The sequence below is a fragment of the Macadamia integrifolia genome, chromosome 4, assembly GCF_013358625.1.
Source record: "Macadamia integrifolia cultivar HAES 741 chromosome 4, SCU_Mint_v3, whole genome shotgun sequence".
NCBI lineage: Eukaryota > Viridiplantae > Streptophyta > Magnoliopsida > Proteales > Proteaceae > Macadamia > Macadamia integrifolia.
The window spans coordinates 27,435,429-27,444,237 of NC_056560.1; the positions used below are offsets into that span (position 1 = coordinate 27,435,429).

At 37.1% G+C, this 8,809-nt stretch overlaps 1 long non-coding RNA gene across 1 annotated transcript; it reads right to left on the reverse strand.

Annotated features, from left to right (window-relative positions):
- Positions 1–7,401: 7,401 nt before the first annotated feature.
- LOC122075267 lies at positions 7,402–8,403 on the reverse strand. Its single transcript, XR_006139211.1, has 2 exons — positions 8,240–8,403; positions 7,402–8,112 (listed from the first exon to the last, which is right to left on the reverse strand). It is a non-coding gene; the product is annotated as an uncharacterized LOC122075267 (long non-coding RNA).
- Between the last annotated feature and the right edge of the window lie 406 nt (positions 8,404–8,809).

The window sequence follows — 8,809 nt, forward strand, 5'->3', positions numbered from 1 at the left end:
ATCAAATCAAAACTAGGGTTTTGAGGTGTGAATTGACCATATAGATTGTAATCCGGACCAGTCATGGTTGATTTCAATATGAACGGATCAATTCACCGATCAGATTTCCCAATTCTTGAAACCATGATTCTAATTTGTAGTGGTTGCATCAAATTATCCTTCTTGTTTTTGCACATCCATCCCCTGACATTGATAGATTTTGGAGAAGATATACCTCCTTCACCGTGAATGAACGGAAGGTGGGGAGGGTACCCAAGAATGTTCTGGTTAGGATTGTTATGTTGTATTCCAAGATGTAACCTTCAGCAATGTGAACTCCGTGATGTGACTTTATCAAGATAAAACTTGGATATGTGCTGTAAAGTGTTGTCGATACCTACCTCAAATTTTTTTTTTTTTGGGGGGTGTGTGGGGAGAGGAAGGGCATGAACTTGCAACCCTGCTTTGTTTTTTAGATGTGGTAGAACTGATCCATCAGGTGTCCAAGTATTACACAGCTCTATATATACTCTCATGAGAAAATGACCAATATAACTATTGTAGTGATTGATTTTAATCTGAGGTTGCAATACAGTAACAAATGTATCTAAATTGGTTATCTGGAAATAAGACAACCTATTTGATTGAGTCAAAATGTTTGCTGGACATGAACATAGTCACCAGCATTTGACACATGCTGCTGAATTTCACACTTCGATCGAAAATGTAAAATGTGTAATTGTAGATTGAATTTTTACTCTTAATTCTGTGGGTAGTGCTCAAAGTACTTTCTTTTCTCTGCTAATTTGCTCAATAGATTGTACTACTCCTACTAAGCATCCCTTATTAAATTTTTTTGTTGATGCAAAAGGGGGGTTAGGTTGGAACTCTAGTGTGGCCGTCAACTCTATTCTTCTGCTGCATTTGGTGTCAAATAAGTTGTATGACAGTCATGCCGTGTTTGTTTCAGTATTGAAAGTTCACTTTCACTAGGATATTGGTCACTACCGTTTCACCTAAAGGCTCAAACTGTTAGGGAAGGGCAGTGTCAATATATACATCAACACCCCGCCCCCACACGTGCAGGCCAATATCCATGGTCCTTGCACATGGAGCTCACGCAGCATTTCCTTCGCATCAAACCGAGGGGGAGAAGGAATGTGGAAAACTCTTCTGATACACTTCCCAGGAGTCGAACACTTGCCTCCTTGCTCTGATACCATGTTCACTACCGTTTCACCTAAAAACTCGAACTGCTTAGGAAGGGCAGCGTCAATGTATACATCAACAGTTGTCCTTGTTTCTGGGGTCCATTTGGAATTCTAATAATGAGTGGTTAGGTGGTAAGCAACAAAGCATTTATAATCAGGTCAAGACGTCAAGTGGTCATAAAGGGTTTGTTTTTGTACTAATCTTGTTTTCCATCGAAATGAGGGCTGGGGTGTTCAAATTGATAGTTTTACTTCTCATGGGTTTTGGAAAATATCTGCCTAGAGTTCCAGTGATTACTTGTTAAACGCTGAAGTCTGCAGCTCCAAAACACTCCAATGACCTTGTTGCTGGAATACTGCACATGGGGATTCATCACTTCCTAGCATTTCTGCTGTTCTGATGACCTTGACCTAGTGCAGAAGTTCTTTCTTGTTTGTGGTGTTGGAACACCAATCCTTATGTCTCTCTCTCTCTCTGTGTACCTGTGGTGAAAACTAAAAAAAAGGAAGAAGAAAAAATGACAGATTTCTATTAGACAGTTTCTTCCTCCCTATCAAGCTTGCAAAAGTCATTCTGATGTAACAACACAACTGGTGATTCCCATGAGTTACAGATGTTTCCCTTCAAGGTTGGCACATGTGGACATGGAGTTCACCTCATGCAAATTCTGAACTCAACATTTTTTTATCTTTTAATAAGAATTACATTGAGATAGCAAATTATATACAGGCCATATATTATATCTTGTTGGTGTATGATGTCTTGTATTCCGTCGCAGTTTAATCCAGGGAGTACTGGTGCAGCACCTAGACAGCCAGGACGGCAATTGTAGTTTAATTCGGATTAGGGTGGCAATTGTAGTTTAATTCGGATTAGGGTTTTTTTCTCGCTATATATTTGTAGCGAGGGTTTCTTTCTCTGTAATGCAAGCAATACTGAGAGGTGTGAGGACGAGCGCTGTAACCCTATTCTCCATTGATAGTGAAGCAGGATCTCATCTCATCGGGGACGTAGGCAACCTTGCCGAACCTCGTAAAATCCGTGTGCATTGTTTGTTTTTTTCCATTATCTTCTGCATCGTTTTAGGGTTGCGTTTCCACAATAACCGATTTAAGAGGTCCCACCTTCGGCATTTCCATCAACAAGACTCCAAAAAGCGCATTAATAGAACTAGAATAGTGGTCTAGTGAGTCTATCACTCACTAGCTCCTCCCAAATATCTGTACAAAAATTAATTACATTCTTTGTCAAAGCCGACTTAGCAGCTTCTTTTGCAAGGTAATCTGCTATCAGATTTGCTACTCTAAAAAAATGTGAAATCTTCTAGAGAACTAGTTTTAGAAAAGGCTCCACAAAGCTCCAACCCTGCAATTTTGGTTTTTTTTTTTTTTGTACGCAAATTTTATATATATTATTTTGATTTTGTAAGATTCCATGTGTCTGAATAACGTATTAGAAAGTCTTCAATGCTTGTACGCTTTAATCTTGAAATTTTCTATGCTTTGGTTGATTAGATGTCATGATATGGTGAATCTGTATGTTGATTATTAGCAATTCAATCAATAATTTTCAGCATGTATGAATGCTAGATAGGAGCTCACCATTAGCTTTTTGTATGATATTAGCATTTTTGTTTCACATTCTCGTAAGGATGTGAATTTGAAACCAAAACCGTTTATCGAAACTAAATCAAGTCGTTTAGATCGAAACCGCAAAACCGTTTAGTAAATGGTTCGGTTATGGTTTCAAGTTTAAGACCGATTAGTTAAATGGGTCGGGTCAATTTTAACCGTTTAACCCATTGGTTTCAAACCGAATTTACACTGTGAAAACCAAACCGTCAAATCGATCCGATTAACCCATATAACGATTAAATATTTGGTTGTTTTAACAAAACATAATGGTTTAATTTAGGGAAGAATTAAGGACCATAGAGGCTGTCCAAGAGTCTATTAAATAATTTACTCTTATTATGTAGTTATGTAGTTAAATCCTTGCTTGTTTAATGCCTCATTTAATTTGATACAAGATTGAAGCGTTTATCAACAAAAGAAAATTTTAGTAAGCATGCGAATAAACTAGCAAACCAATTACTAACCGTTTAGAAACTGTATGAAATAAACCGCAATCAAAACCGTAAAATCGACACCGTTTAAAAACTGTGAAACTGAAATTGTTTACTTAACGGTTGTGGTTTCAAAAAGTGCAACCATTTAGTAAGTGATGCAGTTTTGGTTTCAGCCAAATAAATGTGAATCGAACCAAATTGCACTGTATACACCGAAACCAAACCGATTAACACCCTTACATTCTCGTATACTGATGATGTAGAGCAGCTAGAAAGAGGTATGTCATCTCTTTCCAGTTCACACTGTCTGCTTAGATGAAAATGTTGATCAAATCTGTACAACAGAAATTAAGTCGCGATGGTCTTTGCTTGTGCGGGTTATGTTGCGTGGGAATTGGATCCTTTGTAGTTCTACTGTAATGTAGATCTAAGGGTTGGGATCGCTATATGACCTGTAGTGCCTTGGGCTACGTGTATGAGGGCTCCTAGTCCTTGGATTTGCGCTACATGCCTTGCAGCACTACAGAGTACCTTGATCCGTTTTTAATTATATCCGTATTGGATCAATATTAAAAAGAAAAAAAAAATTATCATGCCATTGTTGATATTACCCAGGAAATCTTAACCAGACAAAGGATCATCGGATTGAGGCAAAACCTTTACTTTAAAGAAGGGATATTTGACCATCAAGAATGCATCATCACATAAGATATGGTATTTGCCAATCAATCAAATTCGGGCCTAAGTTAAGATTTCTGGTCCTGAGGGCGGGTGAGGGCAGGAAATCTCTTGCCCTGAGTCAGGTTCGGGCCTATCCAGGGTTGAGGCCTCGGTCTAGACCCATATTCCTATTTTGGCAGTCTACCTACTGCTGGTAATGCCAAAGGTGGGGAGCCTTATTGTCTCGATATACCCGAGGCGATAGCGTATATGTTTTGCAGTTTAGCTGACCAGCTCTTGTCCAGTAGCCATTCTGTGTGGAGCATAGGACCTACAAGAACAGGGATAGGCAGTGAGCCGCTAAAGGGGTAACCGCAGAGGTGTTGAGCCTAATTCAAACCCAACCGTAGTCATTGTGCTTGGGGATGATGGGGAACAATGAGCCTCGCATGAGCCGAGGTTGTGTGCAATGATGGTGGTTTTTTTGGATGCCCTTGTGTAGGGTAAATGTGATGTCTTTTTTGTTTTGTTTTTTTTTTTTTAAAGCAAAAAACAAATGTATATATCCTGCCCTCACACCCCATTTTCATGTTTTCTTTTTCTTAGTCCAAGTTTAGGTATAGGGTATTTTGGTAATTTCTCTTGTGCACAAGTTTTATTTATTTTATTTTGATTTTCTAAGATTCCATCCGTCTTTATATCGTGTTAGATAGTCTTCAAAGCTTGTTGCTTTAATCTTGATAATTTCAATGCTTTTGATGGTTAGATGTCATGATATGATGAATATGTTTGTTGAAGATTGTCAATCCAATCAATATTTTCCAGCATCTATGAATACTAGATTAGGTTTAGGACCTCAACATGAATTTTTTGTATGATATTAGCATGTTTGTTTCACATTCTTGTGTACTGATGCTGCACATCAGGTAGATTGAGGTATGTCATCTCTTTCCATTTCGTACTGTCTGGTTAGATGACAATATTGATCAAATCCGTTACTAGAAATTTGTCACCCTTACGGCTCATGCTTGTTTTGGAGAATGAAAGACCATCATTGTCACGATGTACAAGGGTATGAAAGTACATATGCCAGTATATGATGCTAACATATCGTGATGTGTTTTCAACAAAAGTGGTTGTACTTCAAGAAGTATCTGGACAGGATAACATGGAATATCACTGTTTGCTTTCGCGAGGTAAATACAGTGGCTAATAGGATGGCTAAACATGCAACATCTACTAGAATTTCTTGTCTTATCGGAGGCACCCCCTCGGTTCACTTTGGAGGATATTAGCTCGGATGTTCTTGGGAAGCCTCGGTTCCCTTTTGACTGAGTTGCTTCTTAGTTTTGGTGTATCTATCTTCTTATGGCAATGCCAAAGATGGATAGTTAGACTATTGTTTTTTGTTATTTTGTTGATCTTCGGGCTATTTGTTATTCTATGCATTCATTCTTTTTTAATAAATTTTCTTGTTGTTCTTTAGTCAAAAAAAAAAAAAAAAATTAATATATCATGGTAACGAAATACATGGTGATTAATTCAACATATCATGGAATACTGATAAGAAAAACCCAAGTTAGGGCATGAAATCCTAATACTAGTGCAAAAATGCGCAAAGTCATTCTACATTTTAATGATCTACGTACAAAATTAAGTAATTAGGTGTAATAAAAAATGAAAGAGAAAAAAAATAAAAATACCATTTTAGGGCCCAAAATGGTGTTTTGGGAAAAATCATACAATATCCTGGCAATTCCAGATCAACCTAAGATTAATTTGGCACTTCCTAGTTGGAGAGAGAAAATTCCATTTTTGGGCCAGAGGGGATTTTTAGCTATTCCCAACATTTCAATGGCAATTCATAGCTTTTGGGACAACTTGGGAATTTTTGAAATTTTCTCCATTTTTGCAGAAACTCTTACTAATTTTTTTTTGTGATTCCGATGGATTTCTTCTATCCATCTCCATCTCCATTGAATCCCTGAACTATCCGAGGGACTATTGAAGGATAAAATCGTGAGGAAACTTGGCAAAACTGAGAAAATCGAAAAATTTCAAAGTGAAATCATGAGGATGAAAGGAATGGGTCACCCATATTTACAGGGTTTAGAGGTGGAGTGGCCAAACCTCCATTTGGAGTACGCCAGTCTGGTCCTTGGGAGTGCTTCAACATTGCAGCCTCTTGGGGGGTATGAAAAAGTGGGCCCTCCTAAGGCCCTGTGCATTATATGATACATTTAAAGTGGTTTTAGACTTCCCAATACTTGGCAACGTTGGTGGACATGGATATGGTAAAGGTAAAGTGTGTGTGCATGCACGCGAACGTGTCTCCCATGCACCCTAGGATTGTAAACTCCGAAACAGAATCGAATTGATCTTACCATCAGGGTCAAGATCATGATTGGAATCGGAATAAAAAAACCTTAGAATAGAACCTTTAAATTTGAAACTCAATGGTTCTATCCCAAAAATTCTAGAATTGGCCACTCCTAAATGGCCAATTCAACGTTGGGCAGCCACCAGAAAGTTAAATAAAGAAAAATGATAGTAATAAAATAAAATAAAGGCACTCACATCTTCCATGGAGAATAGATCCACTGCTTGTGCAATCACCTAGTCGTATATGAGAATATCCAACACCTGTCCTTGTTACTTTCAAAAATACCCATCTTTAACCTTTTAATGGCAAGAAATAAAACAAGTGTTGGATACTCCCATGTACAATTAAGTGATCGTAGGAACAGCGAATTCAATCTCTGTCCCATGCACCCAATCATTTTAAACTTAGAAACAGAATCGAATTGGTCTTGCTAACTGGGTCAAGATCAGGATTAAGATTGGAATTAAAAAAATAAAAATAAATAAAAATAAAATAAAATAAAATACACACCCTAGTACAAGATCAGGATTCATTAATTTTTTTTTTTTTCAGTTATTTTCCAACTTTCAAAACCTTGTTGCCCATATCACACCGTCATCATTTTGTATAGGAGTGGAACTTGTGGCTCATTGCCGGCGCTGGACAATCAAGGGCATCCTTTCGGTCATAAGTGCGGCCACGACCGCCGCCCGCATCCAATAAAACCAGATAACTATGAGCTTTGTCCAATTACCAGCAAGTATGGTTCTACTAATCTACTCCCTTCTTAATTTGGTTTTGAATAGAATCTCTCCGTATGCATCCATGTTTCCATTTCCTTTCATATAAGAACACATATATGAATCTACTGGCCATCAACAGTGTGAAAGCAATCCAAAACAAAGACAAACAATCCTAAACAAATCAAATCAAATCAAATCAAATCGATAATGTGGGTTTCCCTGAGAATCCCACACGTGATATCCTTTGAGACAAAAAATATTGGAGGCACTTCCCACCCAATAGAGCATCTTGACATAGATGCTTTTTGGCTAACAAATCTGCTACCATTATTAATGGAAAGCCATACCAAGCATCTCAATATTTTTGGAATCAAATGTTGTTCCGATATTTTCAATGTCTATAATATTCATTAGCTGACTTGTAAATATATAAAGATGGAACAGAAATACATGAATAACGTCTAGGAATACCCGGAAGGCAAATACAACACATAGATTTCAGATCACTTTTCCACCTACGGCATGGCCATCAACAGAGAACAATCCAAAACAAAGACAAACAATCCTAAATAAACTCAATCAAATCAGTAATGTGGTCTTTCCTGAGCATCCCACGTGATATCCTTTAAGACGAAAAATTCTTGGCAGCACTTCCCACTAAATAGAGCATCTTGACATACACGTCTTTTTGGCTAACAAATCTGCTACCAATATTTCCAGAAGCCATGCCAAGCATCTCATTATTTTCAATGTCAACAAAATTCATTGACTGGCCTGTATTCCATTTTCGCTGGATGTTTTAGAATTATCCATGAGGGCACTCTCCTGATTGATGCTTTTCCCTTATCACCACGGCTTGGAATCATTTGGGCCTCCATATGGCACCGCCATCTCAACAAAACTCAACCTATGGGCTACCATCAATATATGCAACAGAATATATAACTAGATCCTGCCTTGGAGTGAAACCAATATGAAGCTTCGACCTTCAAGCTGAACAATTTGAGAGAAGTTTCACATCACTACGGTCCACACCTCCTTAATGGGTCAGCTAGAGGCAAAGGCCCAAGTTTGGAATATCAACATACCTGTAAATTGATTAAAGAGTCAAATAATGACATAACCAAAATTAGTAATAAAAAAACAGGCGATTTAGTATGGAAATATTTGTGTTTCCATTTTTATTCCCTTATATAATGAAGACAAAAACTGTACCACATCTGGTAAATCGTTGATCCGATCATATAGCTTTCTGTATTTTTATCCATGCTTCTTAACCCTTTGAAAACAGTAATCCTCCATCTCTTTTCTAGTAAAACATTTGCCATTTTTTGGCACATTCCTGCACTCAAAAAAAATATTCCTGAACAAAAAAATACTGAATGAGAATGAAAAAAAAAAGTAGCAGGAAAAATGAAAGACCATTATATACTAGATATCACAATCAGTTAGAAAATAATTATTTACAATAAAAATATTGAAAGGAAAAATGAAAGGAGATGTGGGGGAACAACAAAAACAAAATCAATCTCAATAACATTGGGAAGTGAATTCTTTTTTAGAATCTAAGAAAACAGTGTTACTCGTCTTATTGATAGGGTGACAAAAAGTTTTAGTTAATTTCTTAATTGTCTATTGCAAAATGAAATATGTCAACCTTATTTCTTATTATGATTTATTTAATTTTACACATTCTTCTTTGCACTGCTCAAGAGGTAGTAGAAAATTCTAAAGAGACAAAGAAGAGGATAGTGCGAAAATTCATCTTATCAACTGCAAATAAAT